General features: G+C 33.0%; 1 pseudogene; it reads left to right on the top strand.

Annotated features, from left to right (window-relative positions):
• LOC107659100 (rap1 GTPase-GDP dissociation stimulator 1-like) overlaps positions 1–18,711 on the top strand; it is a 48,290-nt pseudogene that overhangs the window by 17,308 nt on the left and 12,271 nt on the right.

Below are 18,711 nucleotides of genomic sequence, written 5' to 3'. Positions count from 1 at the left end.
GCTCTATTCTGGAAAAGGGGGCGAAGACACAGGCCCGAAAAACAGCGTTTTTCTGCTTCCACTCAAAATAGGCATTTTCAAAATGATATAATAAATGATCTGTGGAGTATTTTGAGCTGAAACTTCACAGACACATTCTGGGGACACCAGAGACTTATATTACATATCGTAAAAAGGGGCATACTATGTCACCTTTAAAGCATATTGAATGTTAAAATGTGTTTCAAATATAAAGTTAAGTGGGTATCATTACCCATTTTACTCTTAGTAATTTAATAATTTAAAACATTTCTTAATTTAAAAGTTCAGTTTGGAAGTATCTGTATCGGTTTTGATGGGGTTCTGCCTATTTTCATAACAATACAGGGTGTTTAGATGAGAAATTTCCATTAACAGTCTTGTACATTCTTCGACTAGGGATGGTTTGTGTAGTCATGATTTAGACATGCATAAAGAGCACTGGTTGACTCGACCACGCAGATATCTACTGCACAAGCTTGAATTTAAATCAGTAAGTATTTATCTGATAAAGTTTTATTGAGCTGAAGTCGTTGCGCTTCTCTGCAGAATTCATGAGGAGCCTGTGTGTGGAAGCAGGACTCATTCCTCCCCTGGTTCAGCTGCTAAACTCTAAGGACCAGGAAATACTGCTCCAGACGGGACGAGCCCTCGGCAACATCTGCTACGACAGCCGTAAGTGTACATTATCACTCCCTCTGCCTTTCCCAGCCCCGCCGCATCTACTGTGAGATATTTCAGAGTCTCTGGGATGATTTGAAGGAGAACTGCTGCTACAGAGTGACATGAGGCAGGCAGTGCAGCTGATAGTTGAGCTAGAAGCTTGCTTTTAGATGTCTAGCTGAACTTTTCCTGCACTTTTTCATTTCACTCATGGTTTCCAGTGGTAATTGTACAAGAGCTTATACCATTGCTGAATTCTTGATTCTGATTGGTTGACAGACGTCCCGAAGTATTATAAGATGTTACGTGATTGTGGTGTGAGTGGTATAATTGACTTTAGACCAGGGATGCATGATGTTGGATTTTTGCCGATATCCGATATGCCGATATTTTTACAACTAATTTTGGCCAATAGCCGATACCGATATATTTCCTTTTGTTTGGAAACAACACCAAGTGTAGCAAGGTATTTAAAAAATTTTTTTAAAATAAAAACATATTTTTTAAGTTCTTAACAAGAACGTATTTGTTAGAATTAAATAAACAATAATGAAGTTATTTTATAATGACAGTACATTGAAGCTTTGAAAATAACTATAAATAAACTGTATATCAATGGCTGCATTTTTTTTTTGTCAGAAAGATGCAGTAGTAACCATAACATTTTATTTTAAGATTTAACATTTGTAGATGGTCTAAAGCAAAAGAGTTGTAAAAATTCTGAAAATCTTTTAGAGCTTGTTTAAAAAATAACATATAACACATTAATGAATAAATCAGTATATTTAAAATTATTTAATTTAAAAGTGTTATTTGCCGATATGTACATTTAATAATTCATTATCGGCCGATTCTGATATCGGTCAGATAATATCGTGCATCCCTACTCTAGACCATTGAATTATTGAATTCATGCACACTTTTGCATCAGTAATTAACTAGTCCATTGGTAATTGTTTTGTGCATGAACCATATTGATGAACTAGCAGTGGTTGGTAATTGAAATTATACCACATTTTTTCCTTTCGTTGTTGAGAGAGCGCACAAATATTTTATGGCAGTAATGTGTTTTGCTTTATTTGCCCGCTTTGTAATTGTAACTGTACAGTGGTGTGATCTGTATTGACATATTGTATGTTGTAGAGTCTTAAACCTTTGGGACGAGTAGAGTTTAGGGAAATGTAAAGAGCTTTGTCTGGATGAAGAACGGGAACAGTGTCGTTCCCAAGAGTGCGTCTGAGCGTGGCCGTCAAGCAGCTTTCAGGATCACAGCTGAGTCGAGTGATTTTGCCTGATGGAAATATGAGGACACTTTTTTTCAATTTTTCTGCAGATTTATTGAATTAATCCAGTGATTCCCATCTGTGGCTACTTAAACCTATTAAAGAGATGATGCTCAGTGAAATTAAGTGTAATGTGAGTTAAAAAGGAACACATTTCTGCCTTAGTGTTGATAAAGGGGTGCCTGTATAAAGACAAAAAGGTTTGGAAACTGGCCTATGCTCAGTCGATACATTTCTACATATTGGTTAAGCTATTTACACTGTGCAAATGTTGTCTAATTAGAAATTGATATGAATTGCTAGCAATTAAGTAATAAGTGATACTGTTAAATTTCCAAATACATAGAGTTGATTTACTAACAGAGACACACAAAAAAAAACAATCAAAGAAGCCAATCTTTTACTTTGTTTTGTTGCATTTAAATCACTTTCTGTCTTCCTGACTCTGCATGGGCAAGCATCAGTGTAAACAAGCCTGAAACATTGTTCAGACCAGCTAAGCTGACTCATATCTGACACACAAACACTCTCATCTGTTCACAGAGCTTACTGGAAAACGTAACTAGACATAGCTTAAATATAAATCGCTGGTGTAGGTTAAGACGGTATTTTGTTTCTGTGACAAGTATGACTAAAAATGGAAGTAAAGTGCTGTGTAAGGGAATGAATCTCAGATTCATGATTCATGAATCACTTTTATTTATGTAGTCAAAACATGTTGTAAAGTAGGACAGTGAAGTGTAGGGTAGGAGACTTGAGGATGGGCTTTTTATTTTATTTTTTGACTCGGGCCAGTAAGCAACAACCCAGCAACAACATTGCAGTATGCTAAAAACATCCACAACGTTGTGATATTATGACACTGAGTTTTCCACCGGCAATCAGCAGTCTTATTTTAATATTATTTATATACTGTTAAAGTATTTATTTATGGTGAATTAGCTCTTTTATATTTAGTTTTCATTTTATTTTTAGTTGAAGGTTTAGTAATTTAGTTATGAGCTTGTCATTTCTATTTTTTTTTTAAATATATTTCTATTTAGCATTAATTTATTTTTATTCGTTTTATTAATTTTATTTTAGTTAGTTAGTTGCCAAGACTACATTTCTAATTTTCATTTAAGTTTAAGTTTTTCATCTAATATTTTATTTTATTATTCTTTCATGTATGTATGTTTGATTGTTTGTTTATTAGTTTTTGTTAACAATAATAACACTGGGAAGCAGCTCACATTTAAAAAAAATTGAATTATTATTATTTTTTGTACAGATATCCATAAACCAACCAGACAAAAAGATTAAATGCTCTGAATGTTTACATTTTCAGAGTAAGTGATGTAAATAATGGCTTCTTGTGGAGGTTTTAATGCCCAAGAACTTTGAGTTATAACCTTCGCCAACATAATTTCTTGATGATTTTGGTGCTTTTCAAATCTGTTTTTTTTTTGTGGTTATTGATGTTGTCCAACCTTGGCCAGCAGTTGATCCTGTAGGAGTGTGTTTCATCTATGCACATTTTCCAAAAATGTTATTAAAATGTAATATCTTACTGCACAGTTACCTCTAAAAATGACTTTTGGTTGTATCTAATATCACCACACCATACCATTTTAACTTTTCCGGATGCTACTGTTGTGTTTTTGTGTATAATTTCAAGTCCCACCCTACATTTGCTTTTTCTCTACATGCATCAAAAGTAAAATAGTTTGCATTTGCCATTTCATATTGTTTTAAAATCTTTTGTCATTAAATATTTGAGTACTCATAATTTCGATCTTTTATTAGCTGTAGCTGACAGAAGACTCAAGCTCTTGTCACACTCTTGACTTTGATGCTCTGTGTGTAAATAATGCTGGACTCCGCCGGACCTCGGCATCTCTGTGGATCTTTAAACACCTTCCCTTGTTAGTGATTCTGCTGCAGTCTGGATTCAGTATGCTGTGCTTCTGCTGCACTTCTGGTCTCTGGTTTTGCCTTTAGTTACGTCTGCACCTCATGTCAACCTGACAGCTGTAAACAAATCCAGTGCTGGAGTAATGTGCATTTTCAGCAGACCATTTTTAATCTCATTTGCTCTTCTTTTATCTCAAAATGGTTATTTTCTTGCGTTCTCCATGTAACGTTATCAGTTGTCACATTACATTCCATAAGGATGCATTCATGGATGTCCCAACCTGTCCAACTATTCCTTTAGCATCCTCTTTTGTGTCATTCTGTTCCAGGTTGATGTTTCTTTGTGTCATTTGTTGCCTTTTTTATTGTTTATTTCTTTTTTATGTGACCCCTTTGTTTTGCAGATGAGGGCAGAAGTGCAGTTGACGCAGCGGGCGGTGCTCAGATAGTTGCCGAGCACATTAAGTCTCTGGCCGAAAGCACTGAAAAAGGGATTTTATGTCCATAGAAAGCACATTAAATGTAAGTAAAGTGTCTACTTTTAAGGTTTTAAATAAGTTTTTGTAGAAAAAGTCAACATTTGGTTGAAATAATGTTACATTGTCTGCAGAAGTGCAGTTGACGCAGCGGGCGGTGCTCAGATAGTTGCCGAGCACATTAAGTCTCTGGCCGAAAGCACTGACCCGGCCACCGGGAAGCTCTTGACTGTCTTTTGTGGCATGCTGATGAACTATAGCAATGATAATGGTAATGACCGATCCCCCAAACCAAGAAGGCAATATTTTTGAATGGTCCCTTATTGGTATAGTCTGAGATGTTCTCTAAATTATTAATGTGTTAATCAGTTCTACGTAGATAAGGCAACTTTTCATTTCATTGTCTATAAAACATTTAAATTGTGTTTTAATTTGAGTCTGACTTCAGTATTTCCTCACAGTTGAACATTAACGGTAATATCTGTAGGGGACCACTCTAAGAAAGCCTATGTGTTGTTTAATTTCTCCTATGTATTCTGAATCTAATGTCTTTCACTGATTTGACATGATAGGTTTGCTAAATAATTATTTTTTTGCTAATTTTTTCTAGCAAATACCGTTTTTTTGAATTACCATCCATAATAAATAATAATGTTACATTTTGTTACGTGCAGTAGCAGAAAATAAATAAATATTACTATTAACAATTTTATATGTATATATATATATATATATATATCATATTAAAATATATAAAAGAATAAGGGAGCATATTACATTTTATTCTGTTTTAAATGAGTAAAAAATTCTTACTGACAAATGGGACCTAGGATAGTGGCAAATTTTAAAAATTTAAAATTAGTATTTGGGGTGAAAGTAATTAGTCTTTTAATATGTCATAAATTGATTTTTGTTGTAAATATGCCTGACAAGAATGTTACACTGAATGACATTTTAGTGGGTCTCTTCTGTAAATCAGGGGAAAATGTATGATATTTATTTTTTGCTCAGAAAAACAAAAACAAAATTGCAATTAAATTAAACAGACATTTTTGTATTTTTTTTTGGGAAAAACAACAATTTAAAGCAGTATTACACTTATTGTTTTTATGCTTAAACCCTTTTTCGTCTTTGACCCATATAGATATATATATAAACTGAATTTTGATATTATTAAAAAAATATTTAGTTAAAAATGTTTTTAATTTAAAACCTTATTAACCTTATTAAAATTTATTTTAATTTTGATTCCCCCCCCCACACACACACAAAAGTAGCTGTTCTGAAAAAAAAAAGAAAATAAATTATATGCATAAAAAAACATAATTTTAAAATTGGCACTCTGCACTTTTTTGTGATCAATCATTCAATGACTTGATGTAATTTTACTGGGGATTGGCTTAAAATTTGAATCCAAAAATGGACTGAGTCCCTTTAATCAAAGAATCCAACATGCAGGTTGTTTACTACTGCCATTGAGATTAATGGAAATGTTAACGTAATGCTTTCCACCGATTATCTCTTTTTTTGGACTGCATAAACAATCAGAGCAATGTTTTAATTGGCTCTGCATATTAAACTCGGATTTTAATGTTGAAAAAAATGACACGCTTAACATTTAAAAGAATAGTTCACCTGAGATATGTATTTGGGACACATCATACCTTTTCAGTGTCCATATCACTTGTAAAATGCATGCCCAGGAGGTTACACAATGCTCTGTCCTTGCTCTATTCCTCAGTGCAGTGCATTGTTTAATATTTAAGGGAATGCAGGCAGTGTATTTACATCTTTGTGACTTGATGTCCTTGAATAATTGATGGACAGGCTAAGCCCTGCTTCCCTCATCCCTGTTTGTTGGCAAGGCTTGAAATGGTAATAGCTTTTTTCGATCTATTACACTTCGCATCCAGAGGCTAGTGCAAATCAACAAATTTAGGTCAGGCGGTTTCGGTTTCCTGATGAAAATGAATGGTGAGATATGATTTTAATGGAAGAGAACAGCCAGTGGGCTGCTTATTATTGCTGAATATCATCCTCACGCTGTTTTGAACTAGTCTTTTTCTTTTCCTCATCTCTCTTTCTCTCAAATGTTGTGTCTTGTAACAGATTGTGCTTCCTTGCAAAGTGTATCTGTTTTAACTTAAAGCCTGTCATCATGTTTACTAAGCCACCAAAATAAATGACTTATCTAATCACATAAGCTAATCATTTTGGAGCTTTTTTATGTACATCTTTCACTGTACATGCCTGGTCAGATGTTACTTTTTTTGTCTGCTTTTCAATGTATATCTGCAATCAAAATACTTTCTGAACCGTAATGCCTTTCATTTCTGATTCATTCCTTTGTGAAGAAGAAGCACACTTTATCATACTTTTAAAAAGAGTAATTATTACGGAAATAATTCTTTAAAATAATATTCTTTAATATTGACCACTCAGCATCCAGGGATGGGATTATCCTTTTAATTGCATGTGTTTATGTATTATTTATATCGTAGAGTAAAGTCACTAGTTATTCAGTATAATCGAGTTTTGTAATGGCCGAGTTTTGCTGTTTGTAAACTCTGTGTTTATAGCTCTCCGCTTTACTGGAAATTAAAGCACCTAAGCATTTAAATCTTACATGAGCTTCAGATGAGATGCAGATACTTCAGTTCTTTTAGGAAATGTGACTCATTCTCCATCAGTGAGCTCTGCAGGTCCCCGGTTGACATTTCCTTGACGTGATTTGGGCTTCGATTACTGGCAAGAGTTCCTCGATGATTTCTGGCAAACATCCAGTTCTGCCAAGGCTTGTTATGTTGTGTTTTCTCATTTGATACATTTAGCCAATAGCTGTTGCTCAAATGCTCCTCTTGCTCAGACCAGCAAAGCTTCTGTGGTCGATAAAGCAAATAACAAGCAATTTTGTATTAGGGAAGAAGCATTTTGGACTGTCAACTGGTTATTAAATGTGATGAAGGGACTTCTGTTGCATAAATGTTTTAAAGGTTATGTGCTACAATTTTTTTGTACTAAACTCTGCTTCCATGGTCTATCATACTCAATAACATTTTCTCCTTTTTCAACTGTGGATGTTTTCCTCTGCCTGGGCCGTCTTCTTTAACACAGCTCTCTGCTGTCTCAGCTGCCGTCTCCTCTTTGCTTCATTGAATTTACTGATCAACATCTGCTTCCTGACAAATTAATGGCACCAGATGTGTGCCGGTGCCGCCCACATCGTGGTGTGTCATTGAGATATTTCTAGACAAACTGAAACATCTTTTAACTGGGTATTTAAGGGCTTAATTGTACAGCATTGCAAAATATTATTGTCATTAAACATAAACAAGACATAAAATTATACATTTAGTGAGCTTTAAGATTAAAATAAGTAGTGGTCGACCGATATATCGGCCGATATTTGGAATTTTTCAAATATCGGCATCGGCCGATAAGTTTTTCTGTTTGGCCGATGTGTTCGAGGTGGGACTTTTATTTTGACTTTTATTGCGCCTGAGCGCACACCGCTCACATATTCTCCCTCTTGTTCGCTGTCGTCATTCAATTCTGTCTAATATGGATAGAAGTCTATCTAATAATCAGATAGAACTGTTAAACAAAGGAATTATATACAAATAAAAAAAAATATATACAAAAAAGTATTATAACAATTGCTTTAATATTATTAGTAAATGCATTTGCCCACTGTCATATTCATGTCATTTTCATTGCGTGCTGTATGTAAAATGAGTGTTACCTTGGCTTTATTTGAAAAAAAAAAAAAAAAAGATTCCCAATGCACACAAACTCAATACTGAGTGCCCTGTTGGTTACAGTGTTAGTGTTTACTTCCTTTTTAATTCGATTTGTATTAAATATTTATTTATTTGTGAAAAATGCTTTGTCTTCTAAAGTATAAGTTTGTTTATTTTACACATTTATTTTTAATCCATTTTCAAATTATTTCAAATTTCTTAAATATAAATTTAAATAAAAAAAATTATATCGGCTTTATATCGGCCATCGGCCACCCTGCTTTCCAAGATATCGGCATCGGCTGTCAAAAAACCCATATCGGTCGACCACTAAAAATAAGTAGTGGTCGACTGATGATTTTTTTTAATGGCTGATAGCGATATTTTAGAGATCAGGGTTGCCGATGGGCAATATAAAGCAGATATTAAAATAAGTAGTTGTCAACCGATATCGATTTTTTAATGGCCTATACTGATATCTTAGAGAGCAGGGTGACTAATGGGCGATAAAAAACAATATTACAATAAGTAGTTGTCACCCAATATTGATTTTTTTATGGCCTATACTGATATAGTAGAGAGCAGGGTGACCAATGGGCGATATAAAGCCGATATTAAAATAAGTAGATGTAAACTGATATAGATTTTTTTATAGCCTATACTGATATCTTAGGGTGACCAATGGGCAATAAAAAGCAATATTAAAATAAGTAGTTGTCACCTAATACTGATTTTTCTTTATGGCCAATATCGATATCTTGGAGAGCAGGATGACCAATGGGTGATATAAAGATAATATTAAAATAAGTAGATGTAAACCGATATTGATTTTTTTTAATGGCCTATACCGATATCTTAGAGAGCAATAAATAAAGTGATAAAGCCGTTATTAAAATAAGTAGTTGTCAACCAATATTGTTTTATTTACATTTTCTGAAATAGTCCATGTAACAGTAATTTTACTTTACAGTACACAGTGACAGATGACAAAGTGGCAAATTGTTTATAGTGCAGCATATAAGGCACTATGAAATGCGTTTTTTCCCCCCAAATTCCATTTTTTCCATTTAAATTTTTCTGGTTTCAGTTATTTTCCGTTTTAATTTTTCTAGACTCCGTTTTAATGGTTAAATTAAATTGTATTAATCAAAAAACATGTCTAATTAATCAAAATCGTGACACTTACACAATTTAACAGCATTTTATTATTAATTTAACCAGTAAATTAAAAAAATAATTTTAAGTCCCTGTGAAATGTTTACATTTTCTGGATTCCATTTTAATGGTTTCATTAAAGGCACTATATAAATTAAACTTATTATTATTATTATTATTAAATTGTAATAATCAAAACCATCTCTAATTAATTGATTTTATAAAAAATTATTTATTATTATTTTGTTTATTTATCTTTTTTTCAGAAATACTGTGTTGTGCATTTACAATGTTCTACTAAATAAATTCTGGTAACTAATTTTTCTGGTAAATATTCCTTAAAAATGATGTTTTAATAATAATTTTATTAGTAGTAGTAATAAGTAATATATTTCTGTCACAGTTTCTTCAAGTTAACCCGAACTTTTATTTTGACGGGTTGCTGTGAAGACCTTTAAGTTTCTGTTTGTATATGATATGATAGTTTTTCTCATAAGAAACTGTAAAATGCTCATGAAGTGACTCTCAGAGCAGCTCTAGAGTTTATGTTCGTGTACTCATAGTCAAAATATCTGCTGCCAAAATAAAAAACTGCTTCCGACATTTATCAGCCAAACTTATAGGCCGATGCTGATAATTTAAAAAGGCCAAATATCAGCCAATATATCGCCCTGGTGATGTATGTGTTGATGTCTGTCAAAAATTACAAATAAGATATTCTCTATAAAAGATATAAAAATTTGATGCAAGCTTAATTCTCAGGTAGATTTCTGTTCTAAAGACATTTGGATATTTCTGCTGGAAAGCAAGTGTGGTTGAACCCAGTATTTTCAGGGGTGAAGGGCCCATACATTTCATATGTACATGAAATGTGTGGCTAAGCAGTACTTTGCTCCACTGTGGTCTTGATTTATCTTTCACATTTTCCGGTCAAAGTACTTTACAAAAATGAAATCTCAGAGCAATATATAATGTGGCTGCATTTTATGTACGGTCTGTATTTGAGCTGGTAAATGAGCTCTTTCAGCCTGCAGCCTGTTTTCAGTCATTGCATGATAGAAACAATGTTGAAATCACTCATAACAAGTGATTAATTTTTGACTTTCATTTGAAAGCCTATTTTACATAATGTTGTTTTAGAAGGCTTGCTGAAGAAATTAAATCATGTACATTAAAAAAAAAAAAAAATTTGATGAGTGCTAATTAAAAAAAAAAGTAATGTATTTTGGAAAACATAACTACACCTTAAGCTCTGAGTGGATATCAGTGAATTAAACATTTTGAATTAGCTTTAATTTTTTTATATTTTCAGTTTTAATTTGAGCAATTTTATGTGCTTTTGTCGTTTTTTTTATTAGTTAATTAAAAAAAAATCTATATAGCTTTAATTCATTTTAGTTTTAGTAATTTTAAAAATGTACCATATTTGAGTTAATTTCTCATTTTCGTTTAAGTGTTTTCATTTTGCTGCTTTTTAATATTATAATATTATATATTTATATTTATATATTATATATTTATATATATATATATTTTAATAAATAATATTTTATTTAATTTACCAAAATGGTGTTTAATAGTTTTAGTTTCACTTGTAGTTATCGATAACAACACTGATACAAACTTATTTTTGATGACAGTGGTGGAGGATAGCACGTTACCACAGTTTTATTCATTGTAAAAATCAAATTTTTGTCTGTGACATTTGATATTGAAGTATGAAGTATTTTTTAACTCGTATAAAAATTATGTTTGGATAAACTCACTTTATTGCAATGTAATTGCCAGAAGAATGATGAATACGTAATACTTAACCATTAATGTAAATGACTATTATCTATGTTGTCTGAAAAAGATCTGCATGAACCAGAATAAAGAGAATCTCCCGTTTTGTCTTTCATCTCTAGACTCGCTGCAGGCTCAGCTGATCAGCATGGGTGTGATCCCAACACTGGTCAGACTGCTGGGAGTTCATTCTCAAAACACCGCACTCACCGAGATGTGCCTCATTGCCTTTGGCAACCTGGCAGAGCTTGGTGAGTTACCGATTCGATTCAGTCACACTGCCTAGTTCATAAATCCAGATTTTCATATATTAAAATATATTAGAACATATTTGGATAAAGCTAACACGTCTCTTTTGCCTGATCCTCAAACAGAGTCCAGTAAGGAGCAGTTTGCCTCTACAAATATTGCAGAGGAGCTGGTTCGACTCTTCCGTAAGCAGGTGGAGCATGAGAAGAAGGAGATGATCTTCGAGGTGTTGGCACCACTCGCTGAGAACGGTGCGAATCATAGTGTTCGACATTCATGTTTCATGTTTCATGTTTTTTGTTGTGTAAATGGTGTTATTTGTTCTGTTTGCATATTTTACATACATTGCAAATAACGAGAGAAAAAAACAACCTTCGTAATGAGTATTTTATATATAGTTAATTTGCAAAAACCAGTAACTCCATTTTTATTTTTTTTCAGAAATCACGTTTTTTTTTATTGCGCATTCCAAGTAATATCAATCAAACTGCAGTTGGGTTGTTTTGATGAAGTAATAATAACTTAAACAAGTACAGGTAATTTACTAAATTAAGGTTCATTGAAAGTATGTTTTTTTTTTTACATATGTTGTGATCATAAACTGTATGGATGTGATTACACGCAATACACGGGGCTTTTCCCTCTCCATTGTAACGCACTGCTTTTGCAAGGTTCCGTGAAAAGTTTCAGCTTTTATTTTCCTAAGATGTGAGATATCACAGGTTCATCAAGTTCATCGAAATGATCCATCCTCGATCACTTTTAGTCAGCTTTGACGAAACTCCTCTCAGCTAGCACGTCTTTTCAAAGTGAAAGTAGCCTTGTCACCTGACCTGAATACAGCGCGCTGATTCGCTGAAATGGACTTATCGGCTTCTGTTCAAAAACAACAAGGCCGCTTGTCGGCTTCTGCAGTGAAACGTGAACTCGCGATGCCTTGAAAGTGGACAAAACCGGCTTTTTTGACAAAACGTGTTTAGGGTTCAGATCGCGCTATATGTGGAGAATAATGCACGGCATTTTTTTAAAAAGTGGCGGTTATCGGTTTTTGCAAATGAACTCTTCTTATTATTTTATTTTAATTTTTCTTTTTGAAATGCTTTGCAAAAAAACAACCCTTTGTAATGAGTATCTTTGTGTAGCTTTTGAGCGAAAAAAAAAAATATTGTTCTCACACCATTGACAAATGTTTTTTTGGCATGAAATTCAAATAAAGCACTTTAATTATAGCAAGATCTACATAAAATAGGTACAATAAAACAATCTTTTAATAAAATTAAATAAAATAACTAAAATTAATAAAACAAAATGAAAACAATCTTAATACTAAAATTAATACTACAGATCGATAGATAGATAGATAGACATACAATAGATAGATAGGTAGATAGATAGATAGATAGACATACAATAGATAGATAGACATACGATAGATAGATAGACATACGATAGATAGATAGACATACGATAGATAGATAGACATACGATAGATAGATAGACATACGATAGATAGATAGACATACGATAGATAGATAGACATACGATAGATAGATAGACATACGATAGATAGATAGACATACGATAGATAGATAGACATACGATAGATAGATAGACATACGATAGATAGATAGACATACGATAGATAGATAGACATACGATAGATAGATAGACATACGATAGATAGATAGACATACGATAGATAGATAGACATACGATAGATAGATAGACATACGATAGATAGATAGACATACGATAGATAGATAGACATACGATAGATAGATAGACATACGATAGATAGATAGACATACGATAGATAGATAGATAGATAGACATACGATAGATAGATAGATAGATAGATAGATAGATAGACATACGATAGATAGATAGATAGATAGATAGATAGACAGACATACAATAGATAGACAGACATACAATAGATAGATAGATAGATAGGTAGATAGTTGAATTTTATAAAAACTTTGAAAACTAAAAAAAGATTATCCAGTCAAGGCTGTAGTTAGACTAATGTAATTCTAATATAATAATGTAACATTGAATAGAATAATATAGCATAGAATTTTATTGTAATATATTTTGTTGGACTTTAAAATTGATGCAAGAAACCATCGGCCAGTGCTGATGAGTGCAAAATGGCCAAAAACTGAACCTGTATTGTGGAAATACTATATAACGACATAAAATGAATGGTATTCATATAGTACCGTGTCACTGTATCTGATAGCATATGTCACTGTATCACTGTATATGTTTGTAAGGAGTTTCTTTTATCTTAGCACCAGTATTTTGTTAATTCACTGTTGATGCATTTCTGTTCCATAATTTCCATAATGCATCAAAACTTAGTTAGCGCAGGTTAAGCTTTCAGTTTTGTCGTGCTGCTTTTGCTTTGAGCATGAGTTGAGGGTCTGTAGTTGTTGATTATGGATATGGATGTTGGAGCGCAGCCACAGACCCACTGACCCAGTGACTGAGTGACTTGGGCGGCAGCGTTCAGCAGCTCAAAGGCTTTTCCTCCCAGCTGTGAGCGTGTTGTGTTACTTCTATAGAAAGTCAAACTCCGCCACCTGTTGTGGTTGGAAGCTAGACACTTCTTGAAATGATTGCATGCTTTGCAGCTGTGTTTTGGCTCAAAAAGCTTGAGCATGAGCCAACAAGATTTCACGCTCAAATATTACATTAAAGAATCACCAGTTTACCAGTTTTTTTTTTGTTTTTATGTAAGCTGGAACATCAAAACTGGCCAAGCCATAGAGAGCGACATCTCTCGCAATGCAAAACCTGGCTTATTTGATGGTGAAAATGTCACAAAATGCATTTTTCAAGATGCTGGCTATTGCCTTCAGTTGAGTCGCGGTTGAGTTGAGAAAGCTACAATTACGCAGATGCGTGAGATTTCTCGGCTTCTTCTCTGTTTGGATAATAAGTGTTATCACTGCCATTGCCACCACCATCGTTTCCTCAAAATAGGACTCTGGGGTCTGCTTACAGCTGCGGTCTGGATTTGCTTATTTGAAGGCAAATCCTCCAGCCGCGGTCAGCTGCTCTGTGTGTCTGCGAGTGCGTCTGAGGATTTGAAATGTGCGCCAGAAAGAAAGCTGTGTGTGAAAGAGAGCGAGTGTGTGTTTAGATGGTGAAAATGGTATGTTGAATTTTAGTTGAATATTTAGTGATTTTTATTTTTATTAGTTTAGCATTTTTGTGTACTGTAGTTTTTTTTTTATATATATATCTTTATTTCAATTTTAGTTCATCAAGATAAACTAAATGAAAATGTGAAATGCCAAAGCAACTATCTGAATTTTTTTTTTTCGGGTTTTATTTTTAATGTTTATTTCAAGTAACGAAAATTTGTTCTATGGTTTTAGTTTTAGTTAACTAAAATAACACTGATTCTGCTAATACAAGTCTTATTATGTTCTCAAAATTTCTTAAAAATAAAATGATTAAATCATCAATGTTGAATTTTAGTGATTTTGTGTTGTTTTTGTAATTTTTATTAGTTTAGCGTTTTTGTGTACTGTAGTTATTTTTTATATATATCTTGATTTCAATTTTAGTTCATCAAGATAAACTAAATGAAAATGTGAAATGCCAAAGCAGCCATCTGATTTTTAAATAAAAAAAAAAAAAAGTTTAATTTTATTTTAGTTAACGGTTATTTCAAGTAACGAAAATGTTTTTTATGGTTTTAGTTTTAGTTAACTAAAATAGCACTGATTCTGCTAATACAAGTCTTATTATGTTCTTAATGTTTCATTTTTTTAAATCTATAGTTTTAATAATTTTGTTGTGTTTTTCGCATTTTTATTAGCTATTGCGTTGTTTTTTAAATGTATCTATATCGTTTTTTAAATATATTTTGATTTTTGATTTCAGTACCTCAAGATACAGTAAACTAAATGAAAATGTGAAATGTTGCTTTGGCAACTAGTTGAAATAAAATAAGTTCATTTTTTAATTTCAGTTCATGTTCATTTCAAGCAACAATTTTTTTTAATGTTTTCTTTTGTTAACTATAATAGCCCTGATTCTCTTAAAACAAGTCTTATTATTTTGTTGTAATTTTCTTAATTTCCCCCCAGCATTTTATTCCATATTCAGATTTTCACTTGTTTTTTTTTTTAAACAAACAAGCATGAATTTATTCTAATCTAATTTATTAAAATCTAATCTTTTTAACAGCCATTTTTGCAGTGTACTGTATGAGTGAAATGTAGTATAAAATGTATAAAAAAGTTGAACTGTAAGAATTCCTGTATGTTTTGATAAAAGCAGCGGGAGAGCGAGAGCAGACGTGGGAGATGGAAAGCCGACAGCATCGAGAGCATGTGTGAAAGCGCCGCTTTGGTTCTTAGCATTCAGCGCGCAGCGCCGCTATCCCATACTGCCAGTCTCCAAGACAACGGCCTACTTAGAGCCACTACACAGCACTACAGGCGAAGCTCTGCCAGTCACGTGGGCCGCAGGAAGAGTGCTTTTGTGTGTGTGTGTGAGTGATATAGAGGAGGAAAGGCTGAGCTGTGCTGTACCTGAACACTGCAGGCGCTTCATAACCAGCCAAATGCGTAGTGAGACAGCCATATGTCTGCAACAGTCTGACCTCAGACATCCATCCGTGCAGGGTTTTCCCCCCTGGGCTGTTGTCTCATTCGCTGACACTGTATGAATCATCAATATTTGGTCTGTTGGATTGTTATCCTGCATTTTTTGGAATCATACAAATTGCATTTGTTTATATCTTAGAAATTGTGTCATGGTGTAACGTCTGTTGCATCACTTGTCTGGTTTAGTCTTTTGGGTCAGAGAATTATGTAATTCAGTCTGTTATGTATTTGAAGGGGAAAACATGCATTAAAAAGCACCAGAGTTTGATCTGGGTCTTGGTTTATGATCTGACATAGCTGTCAACTGATGCTTTTGGGGGTTTTTTTAGTGGCTGATGCCAATTTCTAACAAAAGGGTTGTCAATATAAAGCTAAATAATGCAAATGAATGATTGCTAAAATCAAACAACCTTTTATCTTATTAATTTTATTCATTATAAACTGAAAAAGATTATCCATTAGACTAATGCGATGCTTATGTATAAATATTATTCTATGATAGCAAGTAAGATCAGATGTACTCAAAATAGCAAAAATCTATTGTAATTATTTTGTTTTAATTTTATTAAACCTAAAAAACTGACACAGATTATCCATAGACAAGACTGTTGTTAGGCTAATGCAATTCTGATGTGTAAATACTATAATTTAATGATAGCAAATAAGATCATATGTACACAAAACTGCTAAAATCAAACAATATTTTTGTTTATTTTATAAAAACATTGAAAACTGAGAAAGATTACCCATAGACAAGGCTCTCGTTAGATGTATACATAATATCGTTTAATGGCAGCAAATAAGATTATTAATCAAATTGCAAAAATCAATTATTTTATATATATTGTTTTATTTGACAAAAACCATAAAAGATTTTCTATAGACAAGGCTGTTGTTAGAGTAATGTCATTCTGATATATAAATAATATAATTTAATAATAGCAATTAAGAAAAAAATTGCTACAGTCATCCTAAATTTTATTATGTTTTATTATAAAAATATTGAATACTGAAAAAGATTATCCATAGACAAGGCTGACAATGTAATGCTGATATATAAATAATATAATTGAATGATGGCAAAGAAGATCATATATACAACAAAATTGCTAAAATCAAAACCGTTTTTTGTTTGTTTTATAAAAACATTGAAAACTGTAAAAGACTATCCATAGATAGACAAGACTAATGTAATGCTGATACATAACTAATATAATTAAATGATGGCAAATAAGATCAGATGCACACAAAAATGCTGTAATCAAACTTTTATTTTATTTCATAAAAACACTGAAAACTGAAATAGATTAAACATATACAAGGCTGTTGTCAGACTTTGAAATTAATACAAGAAGCTACTAGCAAATGCCGATAAGCTCAAATCGACCAATCACTGATCAGTCACAAAAATGAATGACTCAATGAACTGAAATAAATTCAGCATTTCTCTACTTCATTTGACTTCAATCCAACATTACAGCTTGGTTTTGGTCCAACAGGTTTTGCTCTGGTTTCTGTGGTTCAGTTTAGCCTGGATCTGAGCTGAGTTTTGGGTGTCTGATATTAGTTTGTGTCTGATCTCGACTGTACCTCTGAGGTGCAGCACTAGGGTTTTAATAAGGGTTGTGAAATCCCTGTTAGACATGAAGGTGTGCTGTGAAGCTTCAGATATAATAGTATCCGTCTTGTCTCTCTCTCTCTGTCAGATGTGATCAAGCTTCAGCTGGTGGATGCTGGTCTGGTGGAGTATCTGCTGGAGGTCGTGGCTCAGACGGTGGACAGCGACAGGGAGGAGGACGTGGCTCAGCTCAAGACGGCCTCAGACCTCATGGTCCTTCTGCTGTTGGGAGGTACAGGACCAAACCTCTGACAGAACTCAAACAACCCTTAAATAAATGCTTTGAAAGAACAAATATAGGTGCATGCAACAATAAGGCACCTTACGTGTAATTTCCTCTTGTGTGAATAAAGCAAACAGGGCCTTATAAAACATAATGTCAAGCTATGACTCATACTGTGTGTTTAATTAATGAAGTGTGCTATTCCTGTGAACGTTCATCATTTCATTCAGTTTCCCAGCAGTTATATAAGCTTATTACTAGCTAAATAGGGATGCACCTCCTTTTACCTTGAGAAGGAAAAGCTGAAGTGAAGCGAGGCTGATGTGTATTTCACTTCATCAATATTAAACACTAGCTGAAAGAGTTGTGGGGCTTTAAAATGACTTTCACTGAACGAATTCTGGAGGTTGGAAAATTCAAACCTCTAATACAGTTCAGTTCAAAAGTTTGTGTTCGGTAAGATTTTTAAAATGTTTTTGAATGTTTTTTTTTTTAATGCTCACCAAGACTGCATTTATTTGATCCAGAATACAGTAAATACACTAATATTATTACAATTTAAAATGACTGTTTTCTATTTTGATATATTTTAAAATGGAATTTATTTCTGTGATGCAAAGCTGAATTTTCAGCATCATTACTCCAGTCTTCAGTGTCACATGATCCTTCAGAAATCATTCTAATATGCTGATTTGATGCAAAAGAAACAAGTTTTGCAGTGCAATATTTTTGTGGAAACCGTGGTAAGTGTTTTTTTTTTAGGATTCTTTGATGAATAGGAAGTCCAAAAGAACAGAATTTATTTGAAATAAAAATAATTTGCATTATAAATATCTTTACTCTCACTTGTAATCAAATTAATCCATCCTCCTGATTTCTCACAACATGGGAACAGAAGAGCTGTCAGTCAATAAATGGGAAAACAAAGTAACTAGCATTACCTATTTGAAAAAGTAACTCAGATATTTTTCTTGTAAGTTAGA

This window comes from Sinocyclocheilus anshuiensis, unplaced genomic scaffold (assembly GCF_001515605.1).
Source record: "Sinocyclocheilus anshuiensis isolate Anshui unplaced genomic scaffold, SAMN03320099.WGS_v1.1 scaffold87, whole genome shotgun sequence".
Taxonomy (NCBI): Eukaryota; Metazoa; Chordata; class Actinopteri; order Cypriniformes; family Cyprinidae; genus Sinocyclocheilus; species Sinocyclocheilus anshuiensis.
Note: the sequence above shows the minus strand (reverse complement) of the source record. Positions and strands in the feature narration are given on the sequence as shown.